At 38.7% G+C, this 14,055-nt stretch overlaps 1 long non-coding RNA gene across 2 annotated transcripts in view; it reads left to right on the plus strand.

The window, feature by feature from the left end:
• The window catches only part of LOC127152110 (uncharacterized), a 69,089-nt gene that overhangs the window by 36,103 nt on the left and 18,931 nt on the right, over positions 1 to 14,055 (plus strand). For both annotated transcript variants that reach the window (XR_007825042.1, XR_007825041.1), the window contains exons 5-6: positions 7,817 to 7,882; positions 11,560 to 11,678. This is a non-coding gene — a long non-coding RNA (uncharacterized LOC127152110). The remainder of the gene's footprint in view (positions 1 to 7,816; positions 7,883 to 11,559; positions 11,679 to 14,055) is intronic.

The raw sequence follows: 14,055 nt of genomic DNA on the forward strand, positions 1-14,055 counted from the left end.
TTTGTGTTTTTTTTGTTTTGTTTTGTTTTGTTTTTAAATGGCTTGTTTCATTCTTATTCTCATAAATCTGTGTAGTCCAATAGGTTTTGAAAACCTATTCAAAGCCAGAGCCATTTCAGCCAAAGAACTGACCTGCATAGTTTATTTTAGACAAGTGAATTACCGGGGTTGCTGTTATAGCAAAGACTTAAAGATGTTTCTCATTAATTTCTCATTAAAATGCACTGTGGTTTACTTGTTAATTGTGGGTGTTGATAGCCAAGGGCCTCTTGCTGCTAATTATACAATGGCACTCATACAAAAGTGTATTTATAGAGCTTATTCATTTAATTCATTTGTAACAGAAAAGAGAACTCCAGAGTCAGCTCTTGGAAACCACAGCGTCACATTCACCAGCATACGCAAAGTTTGTACACACACACGCACATAAATCAACAATGCAAGCTAATGTGAAAGACTCAAGCTGCAAGGAAAACTGAGGACAACTGATTCATGTTATGATGCATGTATGCTAAAAAAAGAAAACAAAAAATTCAGGCTTCAGTCTGATTCACTTGTGTGTGTATGTGTGTGATGAACAGGTGCTGTCATTACCAGGCCTGTCCTCAAATATCACAGCCGTGCACTCTCTTGTCCAAATGCGGCAGGTGCTTTTTCACAGGTCACCCAGAAAGGTCCCGCAGCCTAATGGCAAACACGACGGGAATCCAAACACACACACAGACAGATGTGGCCGCTCGTAGTGGCCCACTTTTATCGTGCATTTATGTCCAAGGAACATTTCCTCAGTTGTAGAGCCACCTGTTAAGGATTGTAAAGAAAGTGGATGACATAAAACTCATGCATAGTAAATAAGTAGATGCTTTTTTTCCTTTTCTTACACTGTTTTTTGCGTGGTAATGGCACATTTTCACCAAAGTACTGATTCTACAAGCTACTTAACTCTGGTGTCAGTCATGCATAGAGAAAAAAAATTATATTATTACAGAATTTTCTAACTTGATGGCATCTTATTAGCATTTTAGTCCATTTACACTAGCAAAATGTTTCTTGAGAATTAAAGCCGAAGCAAATATACAGTGTTTCAAGGGTTTGCTTTGCATAATTATCTCATATCAAGCATATTCATGGTAGATAATGTGAATTGGGCAATGCTCCACTGGCTTGTGTTGTCTTTAATAGAGGGTTTTCAATTTGACGAGTGTTATTGTTGGAGCATAACACAGACTAAATGTCAAAAACAAAGATTAAAATGTGTTTATTAGCTCTAATGCCTTTGTAGGAGCTGGTGTGTAGAAATCGAGCAGATTCAGAGAAATATAAACTGTAAGTCAGATGCAGTATGGCCTTATTGAATGTTATTGATTGACAAAGTTGAATGGCTCAGGAAGAAATAATGCATTTTGTATAAGATAGCTTCGTCCAAACAACAGCTAAACTGATGAATAAAAGCAATTTAGGCATTTCTACAAGCATCTACACTCATTGAGTTCAAATTCACAAGCAACTGTATGATGTTATTGTGGCAGAAATTATTGACTGACCTTGGAAACAATCAATGAACCCTGATGATAACAATGAGGGAAAGTTCAATACTGATACACCAACACAAAATAGGATGCCAGACGATCTGATGTTTTCAGTTAAGTAAAAGGCCAAAGAAGTGATCACTGAATAAATCACATTTGCTTGAATGCCTGTCTACTTCAGTTAGCTTCCTAAACAGATTTATATATGTGAGTCTAAAGAGGATACAAATATTACATAGGTACATACTGTGGTGGTATTTTATGAGGCATGTTTTAAGTGTGTAACCATCAGCTAACAGTTTTTACCACTAACTGTCTGAAATACAAGCTGGTAACTAACAAAATCACCACATTATAAAACCCAGACAGTGTTAGAAATATGTTTACATGACATTGCAGTTTATTAACATTTCTAATATATTGTGCTTCACTAATAAGAAGCTTTTTGCAGTATTTACTAATCTAGATTAATGTTAAGTACTTTTTTTATTGTTAATTCATTGTTACAAATGTGGTGGTATACCCTCTATTAATACTGGCACCCTTGGCAAATATGAGCAAACACGTCTTTGAAAATAAATCTGTATCATTAATCATTTTGATCTTCCATTCAAAAAATGTACAAAATTCTAACCTTTCATTAAAGTAAAAAAGCTGAAAGAGGGGGTGACTCAAATTATGAAATCAATGTTTTTCTCCAGTCCATGTTGGCCACAATTATTGGCACCCCTTGAAATTTTCCTATTCATATTTACATTTTTTAGCAGGGTTTTCACCAGGGTGACTAGGAGCATGGAATTATCCAGCTATGACGTCCAGTCCCACAGGAATAAAAAAGTGAGGAACACAAAGGCAAATTCCCTCAATCATCCATCACAAGGAGTAAAACCAAAGAATATAGTTCTGATGTGCATAACAAGATTGTTGAGCTTCACAGAATAGAAAGTGGCTGTAAGAAAAGAGCTAAAGCATTGAAAATCCCTATTTCAGGAAGTTCCAATCAACTAAAGATGTTTATCAAATTTCAAATTTGCTTGGAAGAGGACGTGTGTCTATATCGTCCTAATACATTGTGAGGAGGAGAGTTTGAGTGGCCAAAGACGCTCCAAGGACCACAGCTGGAGAATTGCAGAGATTAGTTGAGTCTTGGGGTCAGAAAGCTTAATAAAAATATCAAACAGCCCCTACATCACCACATGTTGTTTGGGAGAGTTTCAAGAAGAATTCTCCTCGATCATCCAAAAACAAACTCTAGCATATTCAGTTGTCAGAAACGACTGGAACTTTAATCGGACCTAGCTTGAATGATCAGATGAAACAAAAAAAGAGCTTTTTGGCAGTAAACCCATCAGATGGGTTTAGTGCAAACAGGGATAAAAAGTTTGCAGGAGGTCCTGGACATCTTGCTCTTGACTGAAAATGTAAACCTGACTGCCTATGCTAGAAATCTTACAATGGGCCATGGTTGGATCTTCCATCAGGACAATGATCCAAAACAAGCATCAAAATCAACACACAAAATGTGTCGCTGAGGACAGAATGAAGCTTCTGCCATGGCCGTCCCTGTTCCCTGAACTGAGCCCTATAGAAAATAGGTGGGGTGAACTGAAGAGAAGAAGCACCAACATGGAGCTGGAAATCTGAAGGATCTGGAGAGATTCTGTATAAAGGAACTGTCTCTGATCTCTTGTCAGGTGTTCTCAAACCTCATCAGGCATTATTGGAGAAAACTCAGAGCTGTTAACTTGGGAAAAGTACACTCTAGAAAATGCTGGGTTGAAAACAACCCAACTTGGGTTATTTGGCAACCCAGCAATGGGTTAATATTGGACAGAACACATGCTGGGGTTTTTTTGACCCAGCTGGTTGGGTTACATGTTTTTACCAAACATGCTGGGTTATTTTATTTATGTCAACTATTGTTTAAAAATTATTATATTGCTGGCTTAAAATGAAGTGGAACTTATGAAAAAACACACAGAATTACTAGAAGCAACAGCAGTAATCACAAGATGAACATTTATTATTAACCAAGAAACTCATTTAACAAGCATTTTGGACATAAAGAATGTAACATTTTAAGAGCTGGTGAAGGGTTGCTGTTCACTGGGGTAATTGCAAACCTCAGCCTGCAGCCTCACGTTTCATTCGTAGCTGTAAGATGCCGTGATGGACTCCAAAACCTGCCCATAAACAAACAGTACTGACATTAGAGAACATATTTTAACATCAAAGTAAACTCAGTACTATAACGAATAAAATCAGTTTATTTTATGCAAGGCAAAAGGCGTTTCCATCAAAGTGACCGACAAAGTGACTGACGTCTCGTCCTTATGTTGTGTTGTGTAAAATAATACAATTTACAGCACAGTAAAGATGTTATAAATTAAATAAGATGTATACAAACCTTTATTTCGCTCAGGAAGTGCACCAAATTGGCAGCGCTGAGAAATGCTCTATCTTGTAGAGGACTCGAAAAGCCCACGCTCTGACTGTAACACAGCAGCTTGACGGGCTCAACTCAGCGGTTGAGTAGAAAAAATAACCCAGCGTTAAAAATGGCTCAGCAACTTAGCTACAGAAAAAAACTACCCAGCAACTGGTTAAAAAAAAAATAAATTAAATAACCCAATAAAATGACCCAAAAATTTGAACCCTGCATTTGGGTTAAAAAAAAAAAAAAAACCCAGCACCTGGGTAAAAATATTAAGAAAACAACCCAATAAAATGACCCAACAGGCTGAACCCAGCATTTGAGTTAAAAAAATAACCCAGCATTTTCTGACAGTGTACGTTGCAATAATTGGCTGTCAACAAAGTACTAGAGAAAAACATTTATTTCATTTTTTTTTTTTTTTTTTTTTTTTAATTAAAAGATCAAAAGGATAAACAGTGCAGAATTATTTTCACAGCCGCCTTTGCTCATATTTACCAAGGGTGGGAATTAACATCAGCATAAATGTTGTAATGTTGTGAAAGTATTGTTATTGTTGTTGATTGCCATTATATCTAATGCATTAACAAACTTAGCTTAGTTTTACCATATCATTCCTGACTTTTGCTTGGTAAAACAAGAGTTTAAGGCATTTATGGATTTTTTTTTAGTTATTAAGAATAAGTAATACTGAATACTTTTATAGCATGCACATCTGTGTGCTAGCATCAGTAAGTGCAATATCCCGGAGTGGATTGTTATGTTTTATCAGAGACGTGAGTTTTATGAATTGAGTCCAATTAATTACTTTCATATTATTTCTCCTTTCCCCCTTCGGTAAGTTAAATCATTTGCACAGACGATGATGATATGCTTTTCATATCAAGGAATGGCTAAATTGGATCTCTTCTCTAAAAGGTTTCTGGATCCAAATTCATTTGTGTGGAGGAGAGGACAGAAAGAGGGAGTGTAATATCTAATATAGATTCATGGGACTTATTCCCCTGACGCACACTGTAAAACTCACAATACCGTGTCCAGTCTACACACTCCTGGTGACATTCACAGGGAGCTGCTATACATTGAGGAAATGGGGACAAAAGAATCTCTTTGTCTTTTAACAAATGAGCAACACAGAATTGGGTTGTGAGTTTCAGGATTGTAGCAAGCTTTGACCTCTGGGATAGAGAAATGAATGATATTCGGTTCCTGTGTTATAATGAGAATGAGAAATCATCTAATAGTATCGTTTACCTCGATGAATTTTATGGAAATTTGATTAGTATCAGATACTTAAGTAAGCACGCCGGCAAAGAGGCATAAGTAAAGGTCAGCGAATTTCATCCACCAGTGTTTTTCCCCCTATTTTTCACTAGGTTGCAGTGACTTTTGTAAATGCCAGCAATCACTGAACTTTTTCTAAATATGTCCATTTTGTATGGACATAATATGCTACCATAAAACCTTTGGCTGAAAGCAGAATATATAGTAATACAAATGTCCAAAAAGCTTACAAAGTAATGACTTGTGAAAGTCTTCGAAAGGTTACAGTAAGTTAAAAAAAAAAGGCACAAAATGGCACTTATTTAGGCTGACTGGTGCTGTCTGAGCCCAGAAATGGACTGAGCTCACTCGAGTGTAAAATAACACAGGTAGGATTTCAAAATTGACTGAGAGAAACTCTCCTGTAAGAGCGGACTGGAAGAGGAAAGTGCTCTTAAATTACACGTGTTTGCATGGAGAGTCAGTGGAGTGCATGATGCCTCACTAGATTTCGATTGCCAGTTGTAATTGTGAGTCTTGTTTGAGATTTTGGGGCTTTATACTTGTGGTTTGGGTCATTTTTACAGAGGTTCGAGAGAAAGTTTCCCATAGTTTATTAGAAATTTTCAGAATTCAGCGTTTGCACTTACAGCCTGTTCATTTGTATCATACCTGAATATGGGCAGTAAAACACATTTGTAATATTTGTAATATTGTCACGCTATGTCAAGAGAGGGGGGCTTAGGAGGGAGGATAAAGGAGAGGATGTAGCGACAGGAAATGGCAAAGAGCTGGCAGGAAGGCAGGCATATAATACTGGAGGAAGTTCAGGTGGAGGACGGACACCTGGGAGGAGGACAACGAACAGAGTCCAGGGTGGAGATGGAGGGAGAAGCCAGGGAGAAGACAGGAGGGACTTGGAGCAGGAGCCATGGTGAAGGAAGGGCTGCTGAAACCAGGGAGCTGGCCGACGGCAGTGGAGCAGGTGGTGGAGCCTGAGATGGAGAGCCGACGAGCCAGGGTGACCCCAAGGATCCAGAGAGCCAGGGTGGAGCCGAGGGCTCTGGCAACCAAGCCAGAGACCTGGAGCCAGAGCGACTGAGGAGCAAGGTGGAGCCGGGGGGAGGGAGGAGCCGGACGGAAACGGTGGTACGGAATGACAAGGCGCAGCCGGGAACTAGGAGCAGAGGTGGACCTTAAAATCCATGGGTTGCGATGGGGCCTGGCTCTTCGTCCGTGGTGGGCTCGGGCTGAAGCTCTGGAGCAGGGTGATGATGGGCTGGGCTCTGGGTTCTGTCGCATTCCGGATCATGGTAGGATGCTCTCCAGACACTGAAACATGGCATCCCTCCACATCAGTCTGGTCCACAGGGTGATGGTACTTAGCCCCGATCCGGAACAGGGACTTTGTCTTGTCGTTGAACAGGCAAAGTCGACGACCAACCAAGGCGGAGCCGAAAGAACGAGGGAGCCCGGTGGAGCAGTTGGGCCATCAGGCGACGCTGGAGACGAGGGAGCTAGGAGCAGAGGTGGAGCCACTGGGTCGACAGCCCAAGGCAGAGTCCGGGACTCAGAGCCTCCAGGTGGAGACTAGGGATCCTCCAGCCCTGACACCAATGGTGACTGGCAAATCCGAGGCAAGCCCACACCATAGATGGGAGGCTGGCAGGAACCAGCGGGAGAAGGGCAGAAGAGGAGGTGGGAGTGGGAGAGGGAGGTTGGGTGGGATTTTAAGATACTCCGACAGTTCATCAGGTAGCAGAAAACATGGCATATCAGCATATTCATCCACACAATCCCCAGAGTCTTGCGTTTGCTAACCCTCAGTGGTGCAGTGGGCAGGCTTTTCTCCATGTCCTTACGCTCCACTGCAACAACCACCGTCACTAGCAATGTAGCCGGCTCTTGCACCTGGTCGGAAGATTGATGAGGCTCTGGCTCCGTGGCAATTCCCAGCTCAGTTGCTCCTCTTTGCGCTGACTTGTGGGTTGCAATGGGCCCTGGCTCTCCGTCCACGGTGGGCTAGGGCTAAAGCTCCTGAAGCGGGGTGATGGTGGGCTGGGCTCTGGGTTCTGTCACATTCCGGATCAAGTTAGGACGCTCTCCAGAGAGCCAGGGAACAGAGTCTCGTCATTGAACATGGAAGTGATGGCAAGACAAGTGAAATTCAGGGCAAACAAAACCAGATCCCGGCTCTCCCGTGCCATGGCTGAAAACTTCGCCGCTCACTCCATAATGAAAAAGACAACAAAAAAAAACATAAAAAAACAAACAAAAAGAAAATGCAGGGAAAAGGAGCTGCTTACTATTTCTGTTGTGAGGCCGGTTATTCTGATAAAGGTAAATCCAAAACAGAAGGGAACACAAGTATTCACAACAATAATAAACGGCAACTGAAGCAACAAAAGAGACGTCTTATAAAAGGCAGTAAATAAGGGACATACAGGTTCTGAGGGTTAACTGATAATTGACTAATGTCAGTGAACCAAATATGGGAAAACAGGTTAAACACAACAGACAGTCCTTGGGTCTGACAAATGTTGTAAATATTGTACTATTTTTCTCATTCTTTGCATTCTTTGCATTTCAGTAGGAGGAGGAGGAGAAGGAGACATGGCCTGCCTTGCTTCCTCAGCGAAAACGCCTGGTTGTAATGGTAATTAATTACCGTTAGCTATTTCCCAAATGTCTGGTATCTGAAAAAATGACTTGCTAAACTAAAAGGGTGAGCCAGCTTTGTTATCTTAGAGAGAGTTATCTCTCTTATACACGATCCGTCAGCTTTAGCTCTGACAGCGAAGTCACTCTAGGATGGATTTTTTTGTGCTATGCTGGTTATTTTTGGCTACTCTTTGATACTGTGAGGTTATAAAAGTAAATTAGCTATTTAACTCCCACACTTCAGTAAAAAATAAAATAGAAAAAACCCTAAAAATAAAGTGGATCACAAATAAGCTTGGGTTATTGTGTATATCCTCCATCTGTTGTTGTTGTTTCCAACTTCATCATCTTCTAGTTCATACTAGTTCATCTAGGGCAATGCAGTTCTGCTATTTATTTCTTATTTTCTAGAATAAATGTATTATATTTTGTATCACATACACAGATACAGGATGTGATTGCTCTCAAGGGAGTGCAAGTAAGATGGAGTGCAATTGAATGAAACAGACTGCTGTTAAAAAAGAACTTTTTGAAATACACGCTACATTAAAAACATAACACAGAGTGCTGAGCTTCCATCAAGCCAGTTGCAACAAAAATAGTGTGTATGCTTATTATGATTATTATGGTAATCTACAGGCAGCGCAAAAAGACTTTAAGGTCTTTTTCATTAAGAAAAAAGTAATATGCTCACTAAGAATTTTTTACAAGAACTGCACTTAAAGGACATTCTTACTAACATCAAAACTTCTTGAAAGCAGCAGTCGAAGTGTAAGAGTGCATCTCATTCAGCTCCCTATAGTGAATCAGAATCTCATGTACACAAATCTGGGCACTAAAAGGACCTTGACTCATTACGCAATGGGACACTGATAGCTTTTTGCAACATTGCAACAACTTCTCTACTGGGCGTTCATGAACAGCAGCACAGATATCTTTCTGACATTGTTTATGTTATTTAAAAGCACATTATGATAAATATTTTGATTGTTACGTATGCCTATGACATTTTGGCTGTAGGGTCATTCCGTGTCAACTCAACCAGAGGTCCCGGCTCAAATTTTTGATGTCAATAATTTTTCTGAAAAAGATATACATATATATATATATATAAACATATATGTGGCCCTGTAGCACGGGTATATTTGTAGCAATAGCCAACAATACACTGTATGGGTCAGAATTATGAATTGTTCTTTTATGCCAAAAATCATGTTCCATGAAGATATTTTGTAAATTTCCTACTGTAAATATATCAAAAATTAATTTTTGATTAGTAAAATGCATTGCTAAGAACTTAATTTGGACAACTTTAAAGGCGATTTTCTTAATATTTTGGGGGTTTTTTGCAACCTCAGATTCCAGATTTTCAAATAGTTGTATTTTGGCCAAATATTGTCCAAACCATACATCAATGGAAAGCTTATTTATTCAGATTTCAATTTAATTTGTTAAAATAAAAAAAAATAATAAAAAAACGGACCCTTATGACTGGTTTTGGGTCACATATAGCAATGAAAGCCAAAATATTCAATGTCATGGATGTGCATTTACTGAGTAAACCCCTATTTTGTAGAGGGGGGTCAAAATGGCAATTTTCACCTGAGATTTGGAGCCAAAATACAGGAGGGTGAAAATGACTTTAGAAAGATGGCAGCGTCATTATGTTAAGTTTAAACAAACATTGGTTTGTCTAGTAGTAAAATCTGTTGACTTTAGCTTTATCTTTGTTGCAGTACATACCAGTTGTGACGATTAAAAAAATGGGGAAAACCACTTTTCATTTTTCTTTTTCTCCAAAGTTTGCATGCCTGTAACTCAAGAAGCATTAAAGATATCTTAAAGCCCTTTTAGATATTGGATCTCAACAAACGTTCCCTTTGGCATCTTCATTTTTAAGGCCTGCATGGTTCAGTTGCTGAGATATTGTAATCTTGATATGGCTGCAGGGGCAAATCGATAAATTGAACATTGCAGTAGTCAAAAACGAAATGTGGGTCACTTTGCATTTAGCTGTTACTTTTTTTTCTTTTAAAGAGCAAGGTCTGAAGAACAAATAACATTACAACTAGAAATGTGTCTTGTTTACTTGTATCAAAACAATTGCATAGAACATACCTGAGTGCCATAAATATACTTTTCCCAAAGTTTGCATATCTGTAACTGAAGAAGTATTAAAGATATCTGAACAGGATTTAAGATTCTAGTTCTTAATACATCTTTCTTTTAAGGCCCCATGTGTTTCAATCCCAGAGATATGGGGACCTCAATGTGGCTCCCATTTTCTGTGGTCAAAAACCAAATGGTCACTTTGTATACACTACACACAACATTTATTGTATTTAAGAATTGCTGAAGAATAACCTACTAGAATAAATTAGAAATGTGTCTTGTTGGATAAATTAAATGAAAATTCCTCAAAATGTTAATGAGTTTGTTTCTTCACTGGAGAAGTTTTGCATTACATGTCTGGCTCACAAATGTCCCTCAATTAAAGGAGAGCTCCACTTCCAGAACAACAGTTTACAAATAATTTACTCACCCCCTTGTCATCCAAGATGTTCATGTCTTTCTGTCTTCAGTCGTAAAGAAATTATGGTTTTTGAAGAAAGCATTTCATTTTTTTCCATATAATGCACTTCAATGGTGCCCCAATTTTGAACTTGCAAAATGCAGTTTAAATGGAGCTTCAAATGGCTCTAAATGATCCCATCCACGAAAGAAGGGTCTAGCGAAATGATCCATCATTTTTTTCTAAAAATAAAAATAAGTATACTTTTTAAGCACAAAAGCTTACGTAGCACTAGCTCTGGGATGCGCGTCCACAACGCTACATACTATGGAATCACGTCTAAGTTCATCGTCTGTGTCTGCGTTTGACTTTTTACTTCCACTTCCTTAGTCTTTGCACGTTCGCTTTGTAAACACTAGATCCTCCTATGTCGCACGTGACCTTTCGTTGTGTTCCGCAGTACGTAGTGTCGTGGATGCACATCTCAGGGCTAGTGCTACACAAGCTTTTGTGCTTAAAAAGTATACAAATTTTTATTTTTAGAAAAAATGACTTGTTTCACTAGATAAGACCCTTCTTCCACAGATAGGATCGTTTAGAGCCCTTTGAAGCTGCATTTAAACAGCATTTTGCAAGTTCAAAATCGGGGCACCACTGAAGTCCATTACGGAGAAAAATGGGAGAAAAATACTGAAACGCTTTCCTCAAAAACCATAATTTCTTTACAGAGAGTCAGAAAGCCATGAACATCTTGGATGACAAGGGGGTGAGTAAATTATTTGTAAATTGTTGTTCTGGAAGTGGAGTTCTCCTGAAAAGCTGCGTGTTTGTAAGAAGCAAATTCTTTATATAGATATCAGAACTTTAAAACGCTTGTCGCTTTTGGCCAAAATCTCAAGTCTGTAATCCATAAAAATGCTTCCTCCAGTGAAAAGGTCCATCCCCTGTTGTCTTCTCACATGTAAGCTGTTCTTGACTTGTTCACTTTTTCACTGGAGAAAGCAATATTGTGGATAGAAGACTTTAGTTGGAAACAACTGTTTGACGTTAAAAACATCTTAGTGATGAATTTGTTTATTACATACATTGAGCTTTTTTTCACTTCACAAGACGTACATGGAGTCATGTTAATAACTTGTGGATTATTGTGATGTTTTCAGCAGCTGTTTGGACTCTCATTCGGCACCCATTCATTGCAGAGGATCCTTTGGTGAGCAAGTGATACAATGCTGAATTCTGATGAACAAAACAATCTCATCTGCATCATGATGACCTGAGGGTGAGTAAATTCTGAGCATATTTTAATTTGGGGTGAACTATTCCTTTCACGGATTGCCTTTAGCATGAAGGATTCATTTTAAGGTATCTCAGAAAGCAGCATAATTAAGATGCCTATGTTTTGGCACAATTTTCACGCTAGAACTGCATCTCCATAGGCAGCTTACTAAGTTTTGGAACAGAGCATATGTGTGTTGGAATTGAGACCATGTGCTATGTGAGGTGCAAGTTCTGTTAGAAAGTTGAGAGAGTGTCTGGGTGAAATTCTATGAAATGTTGATCAAATCCCAGAGTAGCCCTCCAGCCCGGAGAAGGGAAATAAGCGAGCTTTTTGCCTTGAACCAGCCATCTCTTGAGTAATGACTCTGTCTTATTTGTAGCAGTGGTAAAAAGGATTCGCTGCAGGGCTCACGGTTAGCAGGGCAGAGGTTTTCTGTTGGGAATTTGTGCAAATGAATGTATATTATGATAATTCTTGAAGCTTTACTGTGTGCCGAGTTCTCACAGAAGGCTTGTCATTTGGAGAGATGATATCCAGCTGACTTCAATCGACTCGGTGTCAGCTCGCTGAATGTATTGTGAAAAATTTCAATAATCAATGTTTGCATGCTTTTTTTCATGGTGATGTGCTCAACTTCCCGTTGAGTCATGGGCACAAAATGTATCAGAGACCTAGCCAATCAGGATTATTCTTATTTTTCACATGCAATACGGGAGAATCATGAAAAGTGGTCAGATCAGTTCAGATGACCTCAGAAATATCAAACATAACCCTTTGCTGTTCTTGTGGGTTTCTATGGCTACTCAAATGAGCTAAGTGATTGACCTTTCTGAGCTTTGATAAATTACTAACCGTTCTTTTCCAGGAAAACCACCTAGTAAAAACACCATCTGTTGCAGGTAGGCTGTAAAACAATCCTGAAATATGTGACAGCTTCTTGGATATCAAGATCCAAACACTTTTTTGATATGAGTAACAAAAATCAAAAAATAAGAGATAAAATCAAATACTAAAATATGTTGGAGGAGTGACTGAGATATTAGATAAGCCGAGGAAGATTTGAACATTTTAGTGGAATATTATTAAAAAAATCTCTCATAAAGATGATTAAAACTGTGTATTGTATAGAATGATATGGCATATTGTGTATGTATTATTGAAGAGTTTTCAGAGTAAATACATGTCATGCATTGCAATTGTGTCAGAAAATACAGCGAAGTGAGAATGCTTCATCTGCCTATTGCATAATGCATGACGTTTCTAATTCAGTTTAAGTGCACTTGACTGAATTGGTTTTGTTTTCGGCTCAAATCCGCCATCTTCTGAACTCAGTCCCTTACACCTTGACTGCAACTGGTTTTTATGACTTTTATGATTAAGATTTATGTGAGCAGTGAAGGGAAACGCCAATACTGAATCAAAACCAAGGTCAAGCCTTGCCAATCACGCCAAGTTAAGCCAGAGGTTAGAGGTCTGTTTGCTCTCGTTTTCCAGTGCACTCACATCCGTAATGTTTCAGAACGGTTGCCTTAAATCACTTCATCCAACATAAGAAATATTCTGTTTTCGTCGCTCCCATACATTATCGGGTTGTGCGCGGAAAGCTTTATCATGTCTACACGGTGGGTTGTTTGAAGTGAAAACACCTTGGAGAGAATTGTTTGTGATAACTCAGTGTTGAATAGATGTTTCCTTCCAGAATGATCTATTCACATGACCTCCTGCAGTGAAGTTTAGCAATGGTTTATCAGGGTCGGCTAGGAACACATCCAACGTCTTTGAATGCGGGAAGGGATACAGTGACCACCACAATAAATAAACATGGACATAGTTTCAGACATTTATCTTGCTATGTTAGACTTCATTTCCTAAACTCCCCTCCACTTCTGCAACAAATATTCTGGAATATTCTACAGTGTCTTTGTCAGAAATGAACGTGAACTTTAAGTAATCTTATCTTGGCTCTGAAGATTTCCGTCCAGTGTTTGCTTTTGCGAGGTGAGATTACTGAGTGCACTGGTTCCTTGAAATGCAAACCCATTTAAACTTTGTATTTCAAAGATCGGGAGAGCAGATATCTTGCAGATCTGTGGTAAATATTCTGTTTTCAGTTACTGTGGCTTTGGACAAACAGTATTTTTCTCAATATTTCCACTCGGCTTGAACAAAAAGAGTCATTGTACTACATAAATATGAACCACTTGGTTTGTTATTGTTAATCTTCTATGCTGATGTCATAACAATAATTATTATATAAAGTTTATGTATTTAAAGTTACTATGAACGTACCCATTCAAAGACACATTAAATAAATTGTAACCCTCAGAAACATTGATTTATAGAAAATAAGATAAATCTTTTTTGGTAATACTTATTT

This window comes from Labeo rohita, chromosome 21 (genome assembly GCF_022985175.1).
Source record: "Labeo rohita strain BAU-BD-2019 chromosome 21, IGBB_LRoh.1.0, whole genome shotgun sequence".
Classification (NCBI taxonomy): Eukaryota; Metazoa; Chordata; class Actinopteri; order Cypriniformes; family Cyprinidae; genus Labeo; species Labeo rohita.